This window comes from Aptenodytes patagonicus, chromosome 2, assembly GCF_965638725.1.
Source record: "Aptenodytes patagonicus chromosome 2, bAptPat1.pri.cur, whole genome shotgun sequence".
Classification (NCBI taxonomy): Eukaryota; Metazoa; Chordata; class Aves; order Sphenisciformes; family Spheniscidae; genus Aptenodytes; species Aptenodytes patagonicus.
Window position 1 is genome coordinate 22,240,079 of NC_134950.1, and position 24,431 is coordinate 22,264,509.

The 24,431-nt window shown below is 40.7% G+C and overlaps 1 protein-coding gene across 41 annotated transcripts in view; it reads right to left on the minus strand.

Moving 5' to 3' along the window:
• The window catches only part of RIMS2 (regulating synaptic membrane exocytosis 2), a 515,547-nt gene that overhangs the window by 20,022 nt on the left and 471,094 nt on the right, over positions 1–24,431 (minus strand). The gene's annotated exons all lie outside the window — the stretch shown is intronic.

Below are 24,431 nucleotides of genomic sequence, written 5' to 3' on the forward strand. Positions count from 1 at the left end.
CCCGCTGCCTCCGCCGGCGCTGCTCACGGCGGGGCGGGCCGCCGCAGCCAGCACGGGGCCGCCTATCAGCGGGGTGAGCCGTCAGCCGGCGGCGTTAGTCACCGGGGCGGGCGGGGGTACGGCGCCCGTCGCGCGAGTCTCGCCGGCGGGGCGGCCCGGCCGCGGGGGGCTGTAAATACCGACCGGGCCGGAGGGAGGACCGGGAACGGCGCCGGCCGATAGCGGCGGGCCGTCCCGCAGGCACCGCCCGCAAACTTTGTTCCTCCCCGCCCGGTCCCCGCTGGGCTGACGGGTGGCCCCAGCGCGGCAGGAGGCGGGAGCGGAGCGCTGGGGCCGGCCGGGGACCGAGAGGGGCGCTGAAAATGGGGAGGAGGCCGTGGGAGGGGTGGCCCTCACGCTTCGACAAGGCGTGGAGCGCCTTGATGGCACCGGGGGTAGCTCAGGCTGGTGCCCACTGCCGGCGCCCGTGGCCGGCGTGACACACTTGCAGCCAACTGGCAAAGTGTCTGCTCTCTGGCGGTGTTTGTATGGAGAAGGAATGAGTCACTGACTCACGGACGGGTTGAGGTGGGAAGGGACCAACGACCCTGCTCCAGCAGGGTCACCTAGAGCCGGTTGCCCAGGACCATGTCCAGATGGCTTTGAGTATCGCCAAGGATGGAGACTCCACAACCTCTCTGGGCAACCTGTGCCAGTTCTCGGTCACCCTCACAGTGAAAAAGTTTTTCCTGGTGTTCAGAGGGACCCTCCTGTGTTTCAATTTGTGCCCGTTGCCCCTGGTCCTGTCAGTGGCCCAGCATCTGGTGAGGAACCAGCCCCACAAGCCACAGGCAAATCCTTCACCTCTCCTCTACTTCAAGCTAGCTGTTCTTCTCTAAAGCACACCTGCCTCCTTAACAAACGTGGGTGTGTCTTTTCTGAATTCACAGAATTTACTCATAGCTACAACACATAAATTTTATTTTTGATTGAATTTTACTTCCATATTTTCCTCACCGCTATTTAACATTACCTTTCTTTTCTGTTTATCCAGTATGTTATATTGATGGAGTGTATAGCATTTGACAACCTTCTCCCAAAAATGATAAGAAACTAAAGCACTGGACATCATTAAAAAGAGCTACGAGCTACTGTAGCCGTCTTCTGCAGTATCAATAACTTATTCTATTACAATTCATGACAGTGCAAATGCGGCATCAAACCTTGCACATGGCTGTTGTTTTCTTACTGACCCTTTAAACAGTAATGATAGTAAATGTGATATCTTTTTCAGTTTTCTTTCAAAGTCTTTAACTCCCCAAAAATAACGGTAAATGATATTCAGGGTTTGATCTAACAAACTTTGCAGACAGAATGCCAGTTTGAAGCCGACTGAAACCCTTCATGAAGAACATGTATAGAGTCACACAGCTGGAGCGTATTTCATCGAGTTGATGTTTGGAAAGGAATATTTGTGCCTAGATAGTAAGAGATTATAAACAGCCAACACTATTACTTTCATGCTTTGCTAAGGAATGAAAACTAATCGGAACTGCAGCACTCGGGTGGAACCCATCATCACTCAATCTACAGGGAAACATTGCGTTTTGACAGCTATTTTTACAATGTGCACAATATTTTCATTTCTAAGTAACTATAATCTAGTATTCCTAATAAAACAGGTTTCATGTGAAACCATAGGCGCTTATTTTAGAACAATATAAATCCTCTTTTCCTCTGCACTAGCTATAAATGATGTCCAGGGCAACTTGTCTAGGCTTTGACATCTTTTAGATGTCTCATTCAGGTCATACTCCAAAATGTGTATTTAGTTGGTCATTCTACATAAGTTCATGTTTCTCTGGCTGCATGCCAAAGGCTCTCACCCTCCAACATATCTGTGACTCTTTGCTGGTTATCAAGACGTGAGCTGCCGAGACAGACAGACACCTCCCTTGTATGCCACAGGCAGGCCCGTGGGCAGGCCACGGTTACAGAAACCTGCTGAGCCACTCGAGTTTGAGGTGGACACCTGGTTAGCCTGCAATACAATACCTCCAGCACTTCATTTAAAATCACGCTTTGCATTTGTACCAGTGCTACATCACATTGAAGTATATTCGAGTTGCAGAGTGAACTTTTTCTGTTTACAGATTACTCTAAAAAGATGTTACTGAAAGACTATAAAGCAAACAGCTCTAAAATAAATTATAATGATAATAACAGTAATAATAAATCTGTAGTATACAATTATGTAATTGGCAAAAATAAAATGTGTTGAAGTAATTGTTAAAGATATTTTAAAAGGACTTAGTGACTATAGAATGTTTTATCTAAAAACACTAAAGCAGACAAAATAACTTCCTTCAACATTTTTATCAATGTAAGATATGGCAGAAAAGTAAATGTCTGTGGCTTGATTAAATAATAATTCACGACTGCTTTTGAGAAGTTGGATGCAAAAAAAAAAAGTTCATTACATTTCAGCTGAACTACCGATGGCTTTCATAAAAACAGCTGAATAAAACTGAAAAAGATGACGAGGATGCAGAGAAAGGCAAAACAACAGTTGGGCAACTTGGAGATATTTACAAAAATACAGGCAAACTGTAGAATACGTATTCAACGATGAGCAACTGATTTGTAACATGTTGAATCTACTTTCTCTCCCACTTATAAATACTCCTTTTGTAAGTACTCCCTTTAGAAGTATCCCTTGTAGAAGAAATAACACCTGCTTAGAAGCCAGCAAGCTTTCAAGCAGCCTGCTTTTGTTTTCCTTCCCAAATAAGAGGGCAAGCACCTCCGCCACTCCCCCTAAGCTCTGACCTCAGCAGACACTGGGAGTCCCCTTCTGACACAGAGGCCTGATGTCCTGCCGTGACACGGCCATCGCAGGAGTGGTCGGCATGCTGCGCCAAACAAGACGCTAACGGGGCACTTCGTTGGTGATACGTGGCCTCGGTGGGAATTTGGCTGTGCCCTGAAGGCTGTGCCACAATGCCAGGGCCCCCACATCTCTCAGCCCCTCAGCACTGAACAAGACCTAGCAGTCACAGTGAATATAACAAGTTGATGTTTTTGCTAATATTGCACAGTATATAAAAAACCTGTTACTGTCATTGATAAAATCAGCCTCTACCAAGAAAATCACTTTAAATATTCTACAATCCGTAGTCAATTCCAAGTTACCCCAAATAGAGGATGCGATACAAGACACCTATTCAGCAAACCTGTGACAATGCACACGATCCTGTCCAAGCTTCCTCAATATGCTTCTCTCTCCTCATTTTCTTTCTTTAAAATGAGGGTTTAATGGGAGGAATGAAAACAAAGACAAAGTACTGAGATAAGAAAGCCATAAATTGTCAGGATTCTGGGGTTTGGAGAGGCTGCTCTCGAACAGTTGCTAATGATTGCATTATACAAATAATCTAACTGATGACAATCTAGACACGTGCCTTGACTGCAGAAAACAAGATTACTCTCCTGACATTGGCAACATCCCCCAGTTGTTTTGCTGATTTTTTTTTTTATTTTAACTGCTACTCATTTTTTTGTGTCACCAGTTGCAAGTGAATCAAATGCCTGTTACAGGAACTGCATCCAAACTCCCATCTCAACGCTAAGTATCAAGACAAAGCCAGAGACTCCCAGATATCATATTTCTTTAACATTTTCTGATAGTTTGCTGAAAGAACAGTATGTTGTAAGAATCCAGGTCAAACAGAACAAGGTCAAACATCTGCTATAAATGTATGTACTGTCCTGAGGCAGTTCTATTTGTAGAGTTGGATGTATTTTCAAATATTTTGGTGGCTCATTTACTGAACTAGGAAAGCAATTGCTTACTAGTTGTATTCCCTGAAAATTACTAAAAAATGTCATGTAACATGAATTTATGACACTGGATCTTCAATGCCAACCTGCTCTAAATACAGGCAACCAATCATGGGATTCTGGATCTAATATATGTTTCAATATATCTTTCTCTTTTTATATAGATATAGTATGTGTGGTAATTAAACACAGGAAAAATTAATATGGAAATTAATGTATTCCCCATCTTTTTCCATCTTTAGATGTGACTGGGTGAATTTCAGCAAGTGTGCTCCAACTAAACACAAATTATTAGACTTTAAATGGGGATGCATAGGAAAAACAATGGTTTGATGAGTCCTTCATGGAAACATTTTTTTTTCCTGGGGAAAAAATGAGAAAGTTTCTTTTCTTCCTATTGCTCCTTCTGTGTACTGAACCCGGAGGTCATAATTTCCTGGATTTGAGGAATGCAAAATTATTTGTGCAGATGATTTTTTTATTACTGCCTATATTATGGATTAATTCCTAAAGCCTGCTCAGTCTCCTGAATGCAAAATAAAAGCACACATTGCCATAAAGGGGTTCTTAAGGCCTTGTGCTCATTTTGGAGAGGATTCTTCAGTGCAGACACTATGGAAAGGTGATCTAAAGTTTCTGAACACCCCCTTTTAATCCTGCGATTAAGGAACGTGTTCTGGGGATGGGACTGGAAAGGAGTTATTGCCCCTTTCTTTGTCACCTTTTCTGCTCTTCTGTCAATCATTGCTCACACATTTCTTTTGTTTGCTACAGAAGGGATTTGTTTTGATCATGGTTGTCTTCAGAAAAGAGTGCAGCTGCCTAGCTTTTTATACAAGTTAATTATCTTTAACTTGCACTACACCTATCAACTACTAGGCATAAGATATTACAAGTGTAATTCAAACTCTCTAATGACTTTCCACCCAAAGGCTTCATCACTTAGGAAAAATCTTTGTGCAATGTGTCAGCAACAAGAAGGGCGAATGGCTTCCTCTTACAACGCGAGGGACAGTCCCCCACACCTCCCACTGAGGTGCAAGCCAGACCGTGTTTTATTTAACTGACTTTTGGCCTCCTCTCATACCCTCAGCCTTCACTAAGCAGAGACAGCCAATGCACTTCAACAGAGAAGAAACACTTGATAAACATAAAGGGCCTCAGAAAAAGAGCTAACTGAATTATCTCCCCCTCCTAAAGAATAACCCAATTTGGAAACCCAGCACTTAACTAATTCTAGGAAGACAGAAAAGGGAAAATAAATACCAGTATTAATTGGAGGAAATTTTATTCTCCAAATAAGTTATTATTCCAGGAATTTCCAGTAATTTGTCCAGGTAAGTATCGCTGGGATATAAGACTGCAATAATTACTGAATTAAACTTTTTTTTTTGTTTTTTCTCCTTTTTTAAAAAGGCTAAAACAGTACACTGAGAAGATCAATAAAAGTACTGCCCAGTGAGTGAAAACAGGGTTTATGTATGAAAACTTGTAACGTGTAGTAACAAGCTGTTACTTACTGTAACTTGCTAAATGTTAGGACTGTGCTGGCTGTCCTCATGCCCACGGAGAGGGGCATGTGGCAACTCCAGCCAAGCACTTGGAAGGGGCTGATTCCAGAAAGCTACAAGGTCCTTCACAAAGTAATGGCTGTTTTTACTGTTTCTCGTCATATAACAATTCACTATTCGTGCCTTAGTATTTTTTTGATCATGACTGACATGATCATGAACTCCGTCCCAGGGCAATGGCTCCCAATCCATGCAGCACTAACCTTCAGTGGTCTCTTACATGCCTTGAAGTTTCATGCCATAATGACCACTCCTACATAACTTCCATGCCCAGCAATCAGATATAAGTTTTCTAAATTCTATTTTTTTTTTAAGCAATACATTTTGGATTTTCTGAGCATTCCCTATTGAGCAGTCACGGAGAACACAGCCACGCTTTTCCTTTTACTTACGAGGAAATAGTAAATTTTTGCATTCTCCCAATTCTTTTGGCATTTTCTACTGTAAGGTCAACTCCACCTCAAATATCAGGCTAGGTACACAGTACAGATTTCTACCAAAATAGCTTTGCTGACTGACACAGCTGTTCTGGGAGAATTCCCTAGCTGTTAGTGCAAGTGCGGTTATATCAGCAAAACAGGATTCTCCTAGAACTGCTTGTTTTGCATGCCCACATTAGGACTCATTTGCTGGTACCCGATTCCAGTATTCCTACACTGGAAAAGTGCTCCCACTGTTCCCATCACCTTAACAGTCTGTGCCAGTGGAATTCTACCTGTAAGTAATTTAGCCCTTATAAGGATCATTTCAAAGTCTTGCACATTTTCAGAGGGTGCAGATTTGAAAAGCTGAAACAAATTTACTTTATTATGTCTCTTCCAAAAACACAGATTTCAATCTCTGAAAATAAAATTTGGAATTTTTACATAAAACTGTTTTAAAAGGTAGAGATGGAAAAGTAGTAGGATTTTTCTTCCTGGAAGCATAGGATGCTTTCAGATGCATGGAAATACCAGTTTTAGTTTCTTAAACAACATAGTAGGATTGCTTGTCCAGCAGTTGGCATTCTCTTCTGTATTATGCCTTCCTTAATGAACATGAAGGAAATCTGTGAAAATAAGTCTCTCTGTTGCTTTAATGCTAATATTAGTCACACGTGAAAGCTGTCTGTTCTTATTTAAATAAAATATATTTAACTTCCCCCCCAATGTTTAAAATAAAACCACAAAACCAAAATAAAATCATAATTTTTCTAAATAACAAAGGGAGTTGTTAACGGGCTAGCATGCAGCAATGCAGTGTAGCTAGCTCACAAGCAACTAAGAGGTCAGAATTGGAGCAGAAAACCTTTACACAGCTGAGTATTTCTATTTTGATTAAAATAATTTCACACCTTCGTGATCACAAGGCAATCTGCAAACCACAAGTCTTAGAGCTCAGCAAAATATATTACTTCATAATGGTTCATCAGAGTGAGAAACAAAGAGCACAGAAATAAAAATGTACATGCTCTTCTAAGGAAAAAGTGGTTTTGAGAAAGAAACTCACAGGAAACAATATCAAGCTGTAAAAAAACCAAAACCAAGTGGTTTGGTTTTTGTTTTAATGCATACATAGAGGCTATCTGCTCTCTCTGTTTAGATCCTAATCCACCTTTTTGTCTCTGAGAGTAACCACCTTTATAATTCATCAGACTCATCAGCTTAGAAACAAGCTGCAGTTATTCACGTATACTCTCAAATCTTATTATTTCAGCTGCCTGTATCCTTCACTGAAGGTTTTCAAAACATCGTAGATGAGGGCAGTGTAATTAGTTTCTGAAACTGTAACTTCATAAAACATGATTTGTTCCCCTCTATAATTTAGTCTTCAGTACAGAAGGAACAAAACCAGTACAGAACTATTGGCACTCGCGCAGCCTGTGGAGCACACCGTACTGCACAATGAATGCACCCAGTCAATGCACTTGCATTGGTGCAGCGGTCTGCTGACGTTACTTAAGAAGATATACTGTGGAAAAGCACCCTATGATCTTTATGCTTGTATTTTTCCAGAAAAAAAATACAAAAAGAAAAAAAGTACTGAGATGAAATGTGTTTTGCAAACATGTGAAAACGACAAATGAAAACAACAGGATGGAAAGCAAGGTGCGTACCTGTCACGCGCCGTTCTCTGCACTCAAGGGCTGCAATGTCTAGAGAATACACAGTTTGCTGAGGACATTGCCACTGCAATGCAAGTCTGGTTAGATACGTTCACCGTATGAAAGTAGTACGTTATCATTGAGTGGTGAAAGCTTTGGTGAGTCCAAATGTCAGCATTGCAAAGAGACGTTTGTCTTACAGGTCTGTAACGTAATTTTGACATAACTTGTAGAAGGTTAACATATATTAAGCAGGGATGATTTTGCAAAGTTCTGTGCCTATTAAGTCATCTGTTTTTCTTGAGAACACAGACTACATTTATCGGAAACACTATATGCCACAGTCCTATGCATTATTTCAGTGCAGAACAACCAAACAGAAATTTTCTGAGGCTTCTTCTGCTGTGCAAAGCCCTGCAGAGACTTGCCACATCTATCTTGTAAAGCATGCTCTTTCAAATTGCCTGCACTGTGTAGTCCACAGGTCACCGATCCACTCCAGCCAGCTGGCCTAGCTTCCACTTGCATCCTTATGGTTAGTGCTACTTGGTAGGTGGGAATCTCTGAATGCCTGAAAGTGCCAGAACTTCAGTGGAAGCCACACCATTTTAATGAGGTCATGAATTTCACTTCTTACAGTTGCAAATATATGTGGTGTGCATACTTGAAGTCTTAATGAGGATTTTACAAGGGGACCCTATTTAGTGAATTCAATTCACTAATGAAACACCTTAATTTTAATGGTCAGCTCTAAACTCACTGACTAGAGTCTGAGTCAGTTGCTGTGCACTGGGATCTATCCATAAATAACAAGAAAAAAACCTCTCCAAGCGAAGTCTAAATGACCAAGAGGAAAGACATATATTTTTATCTACTGATGTCATGTTTAACTGACAAAATCATGAATTTTTGTTTTATTTTATGTTTTTACTCTGTATTTCTGGCAGAGGAATGTGTGCTGTTGTCATTACCCTGCGCTCATTTCCATGGTGTTTGAGTCATAGCAGTGTCTCTTCAGCCATGATCACACAATCACACGGATCCCAAAATCCCATTGCTAATGAAAAACAATTTTATTTTTCCCTTTCATTTGTTTTTATTCTGGTAGTCTACAGCTATGTCTACATGAGTAAATACAATACCAAGACACATTCTGATGCATGGGAACTAGATCATTTTACTGCTACATTTTTAGAAGAGTCTCTAGCACAGTATCGGCTTGAAGTTCTAGAGCACCTCCAATAAAGTCCTGGTTCAGGAGTTAAAATGGGCCAGAAATCACTTCCAAAAGCTGCTTTGGAAAGAAGGAGAGTATCACAGTATGGATTTGGGTAACGCTGTGCCAGCTGAACTCAGTGCCAGAGAACAACTCCGTGTGTTTTAATGCTGTAGTACAGCAGAAACCTATCTCTCTCTGATATGACACTGCTACAGATTTAAAAGTGCCAGGCAGGAACTGGATTGCAGGTACAAAATATGAAGTTAACTTGCCAAACAACTTATTTGACTTCAGAATCACTATGCTACAAATAATTTATGAAACAAGTTCACTGTTTGAAACCCAGTTAGCCACACTATCACTATATAGCTGTAAAATTCCATAGACTAGTATGCTATTACTACTATTACTGTTATATTAACTACTAGTAGTACAAGCTAATATTGATTGCAGACCAGATGTGCTGATATAGATTTGGCCCCAGGTATGACCTGTATTGGATCCTGCAAAATGCTGAGCAACTTTAGCTTCTTTACCTACGTTGGCCTTTAAGAAATAAAATTTGCTTCTCCAGCTAGTAAGATCATCCAAGATGATCTAAAAATAACATAAAACACAGAGAATGTCTAAAAATAGTGTAGAATGGTGTCATAAAGGTGTAATAGGCTACAATTTGCAATAAGCTACAATGAAAGCATTTAAAACATTTATACATCATTATCATAAAACCATAGAATCACAGAATGGTTTGGGTCAGAAGGGGCCTTTAAAGATCATCTAGTTCCATCCCCCCTACCATGGGCAGGGACATCTTTCACTAGATCAGGTTACTTAAAGCCCCGTCCAACCTGACCTTGAACACTTTCAGGGATGGGGCATCCACAACTTCCCGGGGCAACCTGTTCCAGTATCTCACCACCCTCGTCGTAAAAAATTTCTTCCTTGTATCTAAACTAAATCTACCCTCTTTTAGTTTAAAACTGTTATCCCTTGTCCTATCACTACAGACCTTGGTAAAAAGTCTTTCTCCATCTTTCGTATAAGCCCCCTTTAAGTATTGGAAGGCCACAATAAAGTCTCCCCAGAACCTTCTCTTCTCCAACAGCTCCAACTCTCTCAGCCTTTCTTCAGAGGAGAGGTGTTCCAGCCCTCTGATAATTTTTGTGGCCCTCCTCCACAAAAACAAACATTTTCATGGCCCTCCTCCTGTGCTCCATATCTTTTTGTATACGCATTCACTTTAAATAAGTGTTTTTCAGACATGTCCAATCCTAGGTCTAAATTCTTAGCACAATAAGGAGAAAATACTAGGTAGAATGGCTATATTTTCTTTTTCTAAGTTAATATACATAGAACCAAATCATACCAATCATCAATGGGTATCATTAATCACAGAATTCAGGCACTTTTGACTGAAACGAATGCAGCAATCTGAATGTTAAATGAAGAATAACAATAGTGTGTAGTACATTGCCATGGCAGCTAGTAGATCCGGGAACTGTTACGCCAGGTTACAGGGTATGTTGGGCTGCATGGATTACCTCTCCTGTACCTTGGTTACAAACAGCAAACAAATAGTGCAATCGGATTGCACATTGCATGTCACTGAGTCGTAGAAAAATATGCAAAGTGAAAGTCCTAGGAAAAGTGCTTTATGATTGCTAGTGTTTCACATAGCATGCAGGGCTTTGGACATCTCTTTCAAAGTCTTCCACAGATCATGAACTGAATCAAGTCTGTTGAGAAGACTGAATCCTTGGTGTTCAAAGTCTTGCCACCCTTTCAACAATATACAGGTCCTTTTAAATTTTTAGAAGAATCACTTTAGAGGAAATATTTTTCAAATTTTTATAGAAATATACTCTTATCCAGAGAGGGAAATACCTTCAGAATATTTTTCAAACTGCAGTTTGCTAGTGACACCAAAGGAAATTCATGAAGTCATAAAGTCCCCAGACTTGGGCTGCTTCTAAAGGAAAGTGGGTTGTGTGGAAGAGAATGTCTAGAAATCGCTTTGCTTCGGCTACCTGAGCAGTTCTGGTGTGTTGAAAATACACACTGAGCAAACAGCTTAGGCACATAAGCAATACTTATGGCTCACATAAACTATCAAAACAGTAAACTCACGCACTGACTGACTTTCCAAAGCTCCCTCAGATACGTGGTTCAATATCTTTCAGGTATAATTTAGGCTGTCACCTGAAGTGTAAACAACTGATAATAAAAGAGGTGAGAGAGATATTGATGTCATCCTCAAGCCATTTTTGTTCATCTGCAAAACCACACATGAGCATGGGTCTGTGAACAATGTTCATAATTTTGATCAATTTTCCTATGATTATACTATATTTGCTATTTGACTGTATTTCAAAATGTTGGTCCTTTAACTTCAGCTGGCTACTTTTTGTTGTCATATTTAGTCAACGTTTGCATAATGATAAAGCTAGATGACCGAGACAAGCTTGGACCTGAATACAGAAGACACTGTATGAACGCATAGTTTAAGTTTTTGCTCAGAAGAGCTTAGAGTCTGAAAGGCACAGTAGATAAAAATCTAGATAGAAAGAAATGGCACCAAATTTACACCATCCTCAGTAAATCAGCAGCAAAAACTTCCTGCCATCTGGATAACCTTCATCAGCATACAATATTTCAAATATATTAGCAAATAACATCCTACTAATCTCTGCCTACCTATATATATTAAGAGACCGTTTGTATCAATTTCCATTTCACTAGTGCAAATTGAGACTGGCTTACTGAAGTGAGGACTATGATGTCCTCACCGGAAGAACAGTGAAATGTGTGCCTTTTTCTTGATCTGCTTGTATTAGCTATATTTTAAATAAAAAACAGCACTGGTATAATTCTAATAAAGAGTGGTCCATTTAACAGTACAAAATCCAATAACTGTATTCTTTTTTGAGGGTCACAGCAGTCCCCATTGCTAGTGGTAAGCGACTCGTCTAAGTGCAAAGGTGTTTCTCTGGGTTAGAGACTAAAAGAGAGTCTCTAACTAAAAGGGAAGGAAAATAAAAAAGATCTGAACAGTTCAACCTATGTGACATAATGTGTTTACTTACGCAGCACAACAGAGCTGGTACTTTAGCCCCAGCTTGGGTACTGGAAACTGCATCAGTGCTGGGTTTGGCCAGGCTAAATAGTTTTGCAGAATATGTCACTTGTTTGTCTGGAGTCAGCTAAGGTATTTGTGACAGTGCTATGCTGTGTGGCACTTGACATGCACCAAGATTCATCTCATTTCACTTCTGCATATTAGAAGTAGGAGTCCAGCTTAAGCCAGCTGCCTAAGATCCCTCTGTAGTCAATGGTGAAAAATTTGAAACACTCTGATTGTAGCAGATTGTAATGCCAGAGTACAAACTATGGCAGATGAATGAATTTTCAGTCCTGGAGAAGTTAACAGCCAATGTTAACTGAAAATAGAAAACCTACGGACTCAGTTAGGAACTACATACAGCCATAAAAATAATAGAACCAAACTTAGAAGCTAACAGAAACGCAAACAACTGATACTGCTGGTGACTGTCAGCTATGTAAAAGAGGTTCTCAAACCTTTTTGGGCTATTGGACTAGTATAGTTAAGCACATCAAGTTTTGAACTCAACAGAGTGCAAGGTAGTACGACATACAACTTCTTCTGACTCACCCACCCAGAAGCCCATGGGCCAATTTACAGATAGATCAAATAGGCAGGTTGCCTCCCACCTCCCAGTCCAGATGGAGATGCTTAGCTATGCTGTGACGGCTCCTTTGTAGTATATACGTGTGTGTCTGTCTATACGCACGTGTATATTTATATACATGTATAAAAATACACACACACATAAGAAATGCTATTTTGAGTTTGTTCACACACACACTTGCACCTGTATCATGTTTTAATGGTTTTATACTGCAGAAAGTGTAGGAGTTGATGACGGACTGAAAAAAACAATCGGGATGACAGCCTATCTGCCGTATCTCAGACAACATATATTTAATTTGAAATATCCTTATATATAAATGACGTGAAAAAAAAGCCCCAAATAATCAATATAACTAAGTTTTTATTAAAAATATATGATCTTTAAGCCTTTCTCCATAAATTTCAGCTGAATAAGCTGAAATAAGCTATTATGCAGAGGAAACTCTCCCTACCACTTCTTTTGGAGGGATCTGTCAGGAACTCTGGGTTCTCAGAACCCTAAAAGTCAAGCCAACAATTCTTTGCTTATTTCTTCCCTCTCTACCCTGCTCCTTTTGTTTCAGAAACAAAATAAAATAGATACACATTTTGTTAATTAAAATTCCTTTTTTTTTTTCCCTGTATGAATACTGACTATTGTTACTTTCTAAAATAATCTTTTGTGGATTTAACAAATGTCAGACTTTCATCAGAATTCTGCACCAGCATTCTTGTTTAGAGAGCTCTACAAAATTCAATTAGAATAGAAGCAACCCACTAATGCAAATGAGCTATTTGAATACAGTTTTTCTACATCTGCCTATTATGTAGTGCATCAAAGATAGTTGACTCTTTTCTTAATTTTTACAATGTGGGCCTTTAGTTAATGTTTGAATATAGTTTAGTTAATAAACCTCTCCTGATTTTCTCTATATGCTACCCTCATTCAGTCCCACCATATTTAATAATCTTAATATCTTTGTGTTTAGTTTGGGGACTATCTTTAGATTCAGGGTCATTTAATTTTAAATTAATTTTAATTTAAATTTTAATTTAAACCTTATTTTACTCTGTGCAACGTGATATACAACAGAAAGGTACAGACTGCACAGTTAAGCTGTTGGTGCCAGTGCCTACTAAAGACAGGGGGCCACCTCCTGGCTTTGCTTACATCTGTGCAAATATGGGTTACTCCATGAACCTCTCTAGGTTAACATTAAATTGGAGGTTTCATAGAAGTATGTCAGGTAGGCATAGAAGTCAGCTGAGTTATGCACCTATGTGCTTTAAAATCTTTTATAATTAAGCTAAGATCATGGTTAGAATATAGTTCTTAGGGGAAAGATAAGTATTCTTAAACAGGATTAAAGACAAATAGCTTAACACAATGTTAAGCTGTTTAACTGTGATAATGAAAAACAGCTTTGATGTGAGCTACTCAGACTTTTGCAAAAAGCCACATAAAACTTATAATGGATAAAGTCTTCGCAGCGAGGAAAAAAGAGATGGTTTTTTATAGAGCTGAATCTGTCATGCTGGATAAATCACACAAATTCTGGTTTCCAACATCCATATAGTCTAATAATCAGACTGCTGTTTTCATGCCCCAGACCAGAGACAAATATGGACAAAACATAAGAATAAAAATGGCCATATCAGGAAAAAATAAAGGTCGAATTATTCAATATCCTCTCTGTCAGCATGGCTAGTACCAATGCCCAAGAAATGCATGTAAGAAAAAAGTATAGGAAGGCACGCCTCTGTTTCACTGACAGCTCCTTTAGAGGCTCTGAGTTAGAGGCTTTCGTGTTTAGTTGCCATTGTGAGGTCCAACCCACCTCATTTCGTCTAATCTCTTTTTGAGCCAGTTTACATCAGGTCCGTACAGTATCCTGCAGAACGGGTCCTGCAGTTTAAATTTGTACCGTGAAGAAGTACTTCCTCTTGCTCGTTTGCCTGGTAATTGCCTGCAATGCCCCAGTTCTTCATTGTGAGAACAGTGAATAAATCATTCTGTAGTCACCTTTTTCACAGTATTCCTGACTTTGCAGCCCTCAATCATCTTCTTCAGTCATTTTTTTCTGAACTGAAAAGTCCTATTCCATATTTTTCATCACCCTTGTTGCATCTCTCCCTACTTGCTCTAGCTCTGTATGCTTTCCCAGTCTGTGGGGCCATCAGAGATGCATACAATAGAATAATGATATTTTCTGCTCTGCTTTGTTATATTATTTTCCTAATAATTGTAACTTCATATTTGGGGAAAAAAAAAAAAGAGTTTGATTGTGGAATCAAAACAGAGGCAGGAAAACATTAAATCACACTTTCAATTTGAGATGACAATACAAAACAAACTTTCTTATTTTTTGAACAACTTCGAAGCAGTAAAGAGTGATGAAAATATTTCCCTTCTATTTTGGAAAGCCTCAACACATAAAAATCTCTGTTCAGGCAGTGGTCTGAGAAATCAGTGACCAGCTCTGGGTGCTTGAACTCAGGGACCTATGTCTCTTTCAGTATACAAATTTTGACTCAGGTTCTATGTTTGCTTTGTGTTGCATCCAGCAGGACTGAGGTGTATCAGATAATCCCATTTCCAGTTTATGTGTGACTGACATGGACAGAAAATTATAAACCTGGACCATTTTGCTGCCATATGACAAAATGAAACGAAAGAGAAAAATGGGAAACTTTTTTAGACTTCCTAACTAGGAAAGTCTTTGAAGATAGGTAAAATTTTGTGACAGGATTAAGGAAAATTAGTGGCTAAGACGTTGGCAAACAGGTAGTGAGATCTATCAGAGGAAGCCAGCAAACAGGCCTGGAGAGAGAATTGAAATGTTAGGTGGAGATGATATATAAATGAATGACAAAATAAGAGCAATTGCTTCTTAGGCACACACCGTCAAATGACAGAGTCAAAGATATATATGTTTAACTAGAAAACACCTCAATCTGGGATTTGATGCAAATCATGCAACCAATTTTTATATGGGACTTGGAGAAACCACTGATCATCACTGCCAAATTTCAACTGGAAGGGAAAAAACCTCCCTTCCGTGCAGTTTGGGCTAGCCAGATGGGACTGAACTAGACGGATCACTGTAGCCAAGTACCCAGTAAAATCTTTGGCTCAAGTCACAGAAAGGAACCTGTAGACACAAACCCTAACGCTTGCAGAGTCCTGGTGATACAATGAAAGTCTGCAGGGACATAAAGGCGCCTGGACTGCCATATGCAGGATCAGCACCCTATAGGAAAAAGGATTTTTGCCGTAGGCAACTAAACAAACAGGCCAGTTGGAAGACAAATAATGGGTGCAGTACTCCTTTTGAATTCAGTACAACCGAGGATGGGCTTTCTTATAGAGGAGAAAAGGTTCGAAACAGGAGAAGTTAGTTGTGAAAGGGGACTTCAGTAAGCATGTGAAAAGTGTGCACATGGGGAAATTTGCAATATATACAGATGGGGGAAAATAGACAGAAGACACAGACTGGGGCAGCTTCGGGAGATTGTGCTGGGAGCATTATTTCCTGAGATTTGTGGAGCCACTGTTGAGTTCAGAACATACTGAATTTATTCCTTTGGATTGGGTGAAAATAGCAGAGAAATGTATCTATTTTTATTATTGTGATTCCATTACAGAGATCACAGAGGCTTTGGTTATATTCTGGGCTCCTACCGAATGCCCAGATAACACACACAACTCGCATTATAGGAAATTTGACTTGGTTTTCAGCTGACTAAAGCATCAAGTAATGTGGTCATTGCCTTTTCCACTACCTTGAGTCCCTAACACGTGCTCCCCGAGGTGCGGGGAAGCAGGTCCTTCCAGTTGGTACTCTCTGACCAGCTCTGTCTTCCAGCTGAGGTACATTCATGGGACAGAGACCCAACAGCTACACTGCAAACCATGACTTCCAGATGCCGTGAGGGAGTAAAACGGCACAAAAGAAGGGGTCTTTGCTCAGCACCTAAGATTTAGCAGGTCTGATATTGACAGTCATCAAAAGTGCTTTTGCATTTTCTGTTAGTCAGACTAATATTTTCTTTCGTTTGCTTGTGCTTTCTCACTACTGTCCTACATCTTGTCATGACATCCAAGGTTACTGCTAGAAACTGTGTGTGGACCTTCACATGAAGGCTGTTTTATATCTTATAAGAGGACATTGTATCTTTGATTCACAGTTTTAACTCAAACGCACAAATTAGCATCCAAAAGCTACCTAAACGGGCACTTTTAAATTATGAAGACTTACGCATTTTGTGTCATGGCTACCTCAAGAACTACCTCTTCCTTTTGTAATTACTCCACTAGCGAGTATCAGTGATACCTAATCTATCAAACAGAAAAGACGTACGAGCAGGGTATTTTTAGAAAAGGTTCCTTCACTTTCAAATGTAGTTCTGCTTGGAGATCAGAAATCGCTGACGTAGGGGAGTCTGTGAACCTTTTCGTCTTCCTTAGGGTTTTGAAGAGGAGAAAGGGAAGCTAGGAGGGAAGAAATTGTAGTTTTTAATCCCAGTGGACTCTGAGTAAAAGTAATAATTTAATTTAGACTTTGTAAAGAACTATGGTTAACTCAAATATAGAATGATTTAAATTTACAAAATAAAACAATTTTTAATTTTTAAAAACAGCAGTATATGAAAAAAATCCTCTATTTCCCAAGAAAAGGAAAGAAATTTGCTGAGAATCATAGTACTAAATAAAGTTATTTATGGCCCTGTATGGCCCTGTATGTTAGGGAGTGTTTCGATTGTATAGAGCTCAATGATTGTGATGATGATATGGTTGAGTGTTTATGGGTAAGGATGAGGGGGAAGGCCAACGAGGCAGATATCCTGCTGGGAGTCTGTTATAGACCACCCAACCAGGATGAAGGGGCGGATGAAGCGTTCTACAAGCGGCTGGCAGAAGTCTCACAATCGCTGGCCCTTGTTCTCGTGCGGGACTTCAACTTCCCGGATGTCTGCTGGAAATACAACACGGCAGAGAGGAAGCAGTCTAGGAGGTTCCTGGAGTGTGTGGAAGACAACTTCCTGACACAGCTGGTAAGTGAGCCTACCAGGGGAGGTGCCTCGCTCGACCTGCTGTTTACAAACAGAGAAGGACTGGTGGGAGATGTGGTGGTCGGAGGCCGTCTTGGGCTTAGCGACCATGAAATGATAGAATTCTCACTTCTTGGTGAAGTAAGGAGGGAGGGCAGCAAAACCACAACCATGGACTTCCGGAGGGCGGACTTTGGCCTGTTCAGGACGTTGGTTGAGAGAGTCCCTTGGGAGATGGTCCTGAAGGGCAAAGGGGTCCAGGAAGGCTGGACGATCTTCAAGAAGGAAGTCTTAAAGGCGCAGGAGCAGGCTGTCCCTGTACGCCATAAGAAGAATGGGTGGGGAAGACGACCAGCCTGGCTGAACGGGGAGCTCTTGCTGGGACTCAGGAAAAAAAGGAGAGTTTACCGCTTGTGGAAGAAGGGGCAGGCGACTCAAGAAGAGTACAGGGATCTCGTTAGGTCGTGCAGAGAGGGAATGAGAAAGGCAAAAGCCCAGCTAGAACGGAATCTGGCTGCTGTCGTTAAAGACAACAAAAAAAGTTTTTACAAATATATTAATGACAAGAAGAGAGCCAAGGAAAATCTCCGTCCCTTATTGGATGCAAGGGGGAACATTGTCACTGAGGATGAGGAAAAGGCTGAGGTACTTAATGCCTTCTTTGCCTCAGTCTTTAACAGGCAGACCAGTATCCTCAGGGTACTCGGCCCCCCGAGCTGGAAGACAGGGACGGCGAGCAGGATGAACCCCCCATAATCCAAGAGGAAGCAGTTAACGACCTGCTACGCCACCTGGACACTCACAAGTCTATGGGGCCGGATGGGATCCACCCGAGAGTGCTGAGGGAGCTGGCAGAGGTGCTCACCAAGCCACTCTCCATCATTTATCAGCAGTCCTGGTTAACGGGCGAGGTCCTGGACGACTGGAGGCTTGCCAATGTGACGCCCATCCACAAGAAGGGCCGGAAGGAGGATGCGGGGAACTACAGGCCTGTCAGCCTGACCTCGGTGCCGGGGAAGATGATGGAGCAGTTCATCTTGAGGGCGCTCACAAGGCATGTGCGGGACAACCAGGGGATCAGGCCCAGCCAGCACGGGTTCATGAAAGGCAGGTCCTGCTTAACCAACCTGATCTCCTTCGATGACCAGGTGACCCGCCTAGTGGATGAGGGAAAGGCTGTGGATGTGGTCTACCTGGACTTCAGCAAGGCCTTTGACACCGTCTCCCACAGCATTCTCCTAGAGAAGCTGGTGGCTCACGGCTTAGACAGGTGTACTCTGCGCTGGGTAAAAACTGGCTGGACGGCCGGGCCCAGAGAGTTGTGGTGAATGGAGTTACATCCAGTTGGCGGCCGGTCACGAGCGGTGTTCCCCAGGGCTCAGTACTGGGGCCGGTCTTGTTTAATATCTTTATCAATGATCTGGATGAGGGGATTGAGTGCACCCTCAGGAAGTTTGCAGACGACACCAAGTTGGGTGGGAGTGTTGATCTGCTCGAGGGTAGGAAGGCTCTGCAGAGGGACCTGGACAGGCTGGATCGATGGGCCCAGACCAATTGTATGAGGTTCAACAAGGCCAAGTGCCGGGTCCTGCACTTTGGCCACAACAACCCCATGCAGTGCTACAGGCTTGGGGAAGAGTGGCTGGAAAGCTGCCTGTCGGAAAAGGACCTGGGGGTGTTGGTCGACAGCCGGCTGAACATGAGCCGGCAGTGTGCCCAGGCGGCCAAGAAGGCCAATGGCATCCTGGCCTGTATCAGAACTAGTGTGGCCAGCAGGAGTAGGGAAGTGATCGTGCCCCTCTACTCGGCACTGGTGAGGCCTCACCTCGAATACTGTGTTCAGTTTTGGGCCCCTCACTACAAGAAGGACATCGAGGTGCTGGAGCGTGTCCAGAGAAGGGCAACGAGGCTGGTGAGGGGTCTGGAGAACAAGTCTTCTGAGGAGCGGCTGAGGGAACTGGGACTGTTTAGCCTGGAGAAAAGGAGGCTGAGGGGAGACCTCATCACTCTCTACAACTACCTGAAAGGAGGTTGTAGCGAGGTGGGTGTCGGTCTCTTTTCCCAAGTAACAAGCGATAGGACAAGAGGAAATGGCCTCAAGTTGCGCCAGGGGAGGTTTAGATTGGATGTAAGGAAAAATTTCTTTACTGAAAGAGTGGTTAAACATTGGAACAGGCTGCCCAGGGAAGTGGTTGAGTCCCCATCCCTGGGGGTATTTAAAAGATGAGTAGATGAGGCACTTAGGGACATGGTTTAGTGGACATGGTGGTGTTGGGTCGACGGTTGGACTCGATGATCTTAGAGGTCTTTTCCAACCTCAATGATTCTATGATTCTATGAAGTTTGCTCTGTGAGATATATAATAATTGCCTGTATTTAGAAAGTGACTGTTTCGTTAGAGAGTATTCTTTAGCCTCAGTTTGTTTCAGTTTGAATAAAAAAATCTGACTTAGTACTTTGATTGGGGCGGGGATGGAGTCCAGGACACATGGCTGGAAGGGACTTCTTGGGTCATTGAGGCTGCAGGTCCCTTGCTGGAGGAGTTTTGAATCCATCAAGTTTGAAGAGACTTAGCATTTGCAGGTGGCCATACTAACATCTTTATTTTTCAGTCAGTCATCAAGAGGTATTAGATGCTTTGTGTCAACTGCCGTGCTTCATTGTACTTCTATAAGAGTGGCTAAGGTGCAGTAAGCCTCAGGATCTGATTCTTTGCAACAATTCTGTTTCGGAAGATTAACTAATGAGAATACCTGGATCCAACTGCAAAACAATCTTTTCAGTCGGCAAGGTGGTAGGAGGAAAGTTAAATGCAGATTAATTAGGGAAAGAAATAATGACGTTGATACAAAATAACATTATCATCGTAAGTACTGAATATGATGAATCCGGGTAAACGGTCATATGAAAATCAGGTTAACATTTCTAAAAGAGCTTTGGAGTTCAATAGCGAGGAACACATCTGTTCTTCCTCGTGACTGAGATACTTTCAGTGACCTTTTTTTTAAAAAGCTGCAGTCTCAAGACGACACATTTATTATTTAACATTGTATTAAATACTTCTGCAAAATCAAAAGATAATGTATGCGCTCAGAACTTCTAAATGATGAATTTGAGAGTGGAATGAAGTTGCATTCCTGTTCCTTTTATGGTTCTCAAATGCCTGTCTGTACTGGCAATTTATTTTCAGTACAAATAGAAGTAACATTGTAATTATCCTTCTATGCTAACAGTTTTGTTATTGTATTAAAAATGTTTTAAAAGGAACACATGGCATTCACTGGCATAAACACTTGTATTGTGAAATGGCCCCACTCTGCTTATGCCTGCTCCTTTGCCAATATAATTTTCCGGCAGTATGTCTATATTGTATTTCTATTACTGCAAGTTACCACTTGTATGAACAAATACAGTATTGTTTGCTTTCACAAAGTAGAAGGAAACACAGTACTTCTTTAAATTATTAAGATTGTATTATGTAATTACTTGCAACATAACTTGTTAATTCTGAGGATTTAGTATGACCAGATGAAGTAAAATACAATAATGTTCAGAAAGGTATCGAAACATCACCTGTTAATGGCTAGGATAAAACTAAAATGGGTTTTTTTTGGTATTATAAGGCAAAATAGGGTGCACAGATGTATGAGTAAGAAGTTCACTGGCATACAGTTAACGCCCGTCAGATGATATGAATGAAGGTTCAACATACATTCAGGAAGTGGGAAGAGCTCCAAGTGTGCAGAAAACCACATTTCTGTCAAAGCAGTCAGGGAGCCAATGACAAAACAGAAGTGCAGGTTGGGCAGAATCATTTTAGGCATTCGATACATTTTACACATCAACCATGCACAGGTCTAATCTTCTGATAAAAGTTACTTCCATTGAGCTCTACCCTGCCTGATAGCTTATGTTCATTTCTCCATCACTGAACAGTATCCCCCACAAGAATTTCTTTTCTGAATGTTCATCTTACCTCCCTTGTTGAATTACAATAACCTAAATATTTTTTTCCATGACGTATAGTGCTGTATATGTATATGTAAACAGAGTGAGTGAGAGGGAGAACAATCCTTTTCTTGTCCCATAATAAACATTCTTCATTTCGCCTCCCTTCTTTCATGGGGAGGAAACACTTTGATCACATGCCCCATTTTGTTTCCTAGCCACTGAACAACCATGTAACCCAAGTCTGAGGGCCTAAAATTGTAAAAAAGAGACCATTTACCTAGTTTATAAGTGTGCAGGCCTGTATTTTGTAATGAAGCAAAGGAATTTACTCATAAATGATGTCTAAATAGGTATTGATAATAAGCTCCTTGCCACGGTCTATCCACAGTTGTGAACAAACATAATTTGCTAATTTTTATTCAGTCTAAAGGTTATCTGTGCATCTAGCTTTGCTGTCAGAGTGAAAAGAACAGAAGTAACTTGATGAGAAACAAAAATGAGTAAGAAAAGAGGAAGAATCCTGAAGGATGTTGAAGTTCAGGACACTGAGGTTAAATTTATGGTGATACAAAGGGAGAGAGAAAGTCTGTCAGAGCAGTAGGTAAGGAAGATTATTTTAACTACTGAGTACATGAGGGCATGCCGACATACAGGAGAAACCAAGATGTCCCGGGCTGCAGAAAAGAAGTGCATATATAGCACAGAGCTGTATAGCATAAGAATAGGACTTGCCTACTTTTGGGGAAGGGTGTTACTATAAAATAGGGTTTGCCTTAAAACCCACATTGTTTACAATTTTTTCTACAGGCAGGCCAAGACTAGTCTCTTTTTCCCAAGAGAGCAGCAGTATCAAGTCTCATCATTCCTGTGTCATACTCCTGTCTAGTAAAAATAAGTACTCCACGCTTATTAAGCTAAGCAAGGATCAATCATAAACTGCTGAAGAAAGTAACAGGAAAAAACAGCTCCAGGAATAATCAATGGTGAAGTCTTTAATTTCATTTCATTTCATTTCATTTCATTTCATTTCATTTCATTTCATTTCATTCTTTCAATTGATCTTCCTGCTTAGGGCTTAGGCTTTTGCATAACAAAGCTTTAGTGTGTTTCCAATCTGGTAAGGAGTGGGTGGGAATGATAGTCATCACTAAGAAATCATTTCTACACCTGCGTGTGAATCTCACCCTTCTTTCTTGGAGGACTTTTATGGCCTTCTTCACTCATGCCTGAAATGTATTAAATTTTGCACATGATCTGCATATGGAGAAGGATCTGTAGATTGTCTCTGAAGCCGTCTCTTAACAGATCAGAAGAAAAAAGTCCCATACCCTTGTTACTGCAAATGTATTACAAAATGAGCTGAAGAACTAACACAGTGCAGAAGAACTTGCATGGAAAAGTCACAGTAATCAAGCTGTTGCTTGGCTGCCAGCGAAAGCGTCAGTGTAGGCACTGTTACATGGTGACTTTCTTACCATGTCTCAGTTTGGAACACAGGAATGAAGCAGTTAGTTAAATCAGAATAATATCTATCACATATATAGAAAATATCAGTTTTCACCGGGAGAATTACAGAAATTAGAAACAGAGAACTCTATTAATCCAGCTAGCCATTGCCAACGCTAGAGCAAGGGTGTTGCTCTCGGCCCATTCAGGAAAGGACAAAAGACCCTACTGGCATGATGTTATTAGTTGCTGTATGTTGCATGAGTTAGTTACATTTTTTAAAATACCTCAGCGTGTCTACAATATACTATTAATTGTTAGGAAGAAATTAATTTACTAGCTTCACTTACATAGATTTGGCTTTAAATTTGACCAAGAGCCCAATTCATGACATAATCCCTCAGAAAGACATAACAAACTTCATGACCAAGCATCCAACCCACTTCAAGCCTCCAGCTGGCAATTCTGTGCTCAGTCCAGGCTGAGAAGTGAAGATGAGAAAAGCTCCATTTCAGGACTGAAATATACCATCAATATTAATTATCCTGTCCTGATGCACCAAGAGCCCACCAATGCCCAGTGCTCCAACCTGACAGGGTAACTGCAGCTGCCGGGTGCAAAAGCTAAGTATGACATTTCTAGACATCTCCTAAGGAAAAGGTTCTTATATGGTTGTGCTGTCTGCCCATGTGGATATTTTTTCTCCTTACTAACTTTTGAACCTATGGAACAATTGCTTTTAAGTTCCACAGTAGATAGAGATCTTAAAGATATTAGTTTCCTACATGTTTAATGAAAACAAATGTCTGCTAAGAGCTGCAAATCAGTGCTTCCATGAAGGAGCCTGAGCTCAGGTTGGACTGTGCCAGTCACCTTTTGCACAGCTTGTCTTCCACTAGCAGGGGATGTGGGAGAGAGAGAAAAGAGCTCCAGGGATTTAGGAGGTTTGATCAAGAACTGCAGTATGCTGAGTAAGAGAGGTGAGATTATTGCCCTGTTGAGAGGAGAGGTGTAGGCTCCAATGCCTCTAATATCTGTAGAAGAACTGAAGTTAGGAAGAAAGAAAAAAACTTAAAATATGTGTATAGGTAGTGTATATATATGTGTATATTATATGCATGTATCTTTGACATGTACTTTTCATGTACTTGAGAAGTGCGTACATCTCAAACACGTTTAAATCAAGCTTGCTTTCTTTGAGACTGCTGAATCTAAATTTTTTTTCAAAGAATTGGACATTTTCCCTCTACTTTTCATTACCAAATGGGATACTTCAAAAAGGCACCTTAAAAGGCATCTTAAGGTAAGAGATAAAAATCCAGACAAATGTTAATTAAAAATAAATAAAATATTTATAATATAATAATATATAAATAATAATATAATTAGCTGACTTATTTTTGTTTATTGCATTGAGGATGGGCCTGTGAAACTGTAATCTGATTTCCTGTCCCCCACAAAGCAGTGATTTTCAATTACTATTCTTGCTTATTAGAAACTATAACACTTTTATAACTGTTCAATATTAAAAACCAACAGGTGATGCACTAACAATAAATAATTACTGAACCCAAGCATTAACAGAAAATTAATTAAGGATTA